The following is a 216-nucleotide window of genomic DNA, read 5'->3' as shown; positions in this document are numbered from 1 at the left end:
TTTCCCTCCTCCTTTCCCTCTCTGGCTCTTCTGAGGCAATAGCTCCTTTCAATCCCTTCATTTTTTGGTAAGGTCTTGTTTCTGTTTCACGGAACAAACAAATAAAAAAAATAAAAAAAAATTCTACAGCCGTGGGAATCCTTGTTTTCTAGCCGGTGTTCACACCCTGCATATCCCATTCCAACTAAGAGCTAATTTCTACTTAACAAGGGCTGT

The sequence above is a fragment of the Charadrius vociferus genome, unplaced genomic scaffold, assembly GCF_000708025.1.
Source record: "Charadrius vociferus isolate BGI_N301 unplaced genomic scaffold, ASM70802v2 scaffold94, whole genome shotgun sequence".
NCBI lineage: Eukaryota > Metazoa > Chordata > Aves > Charadriiformes > Charadriidae > Charadrius > Charadrius vociferus.
This window is presented reverse-complemented; position numbering follows the sequence as displayed.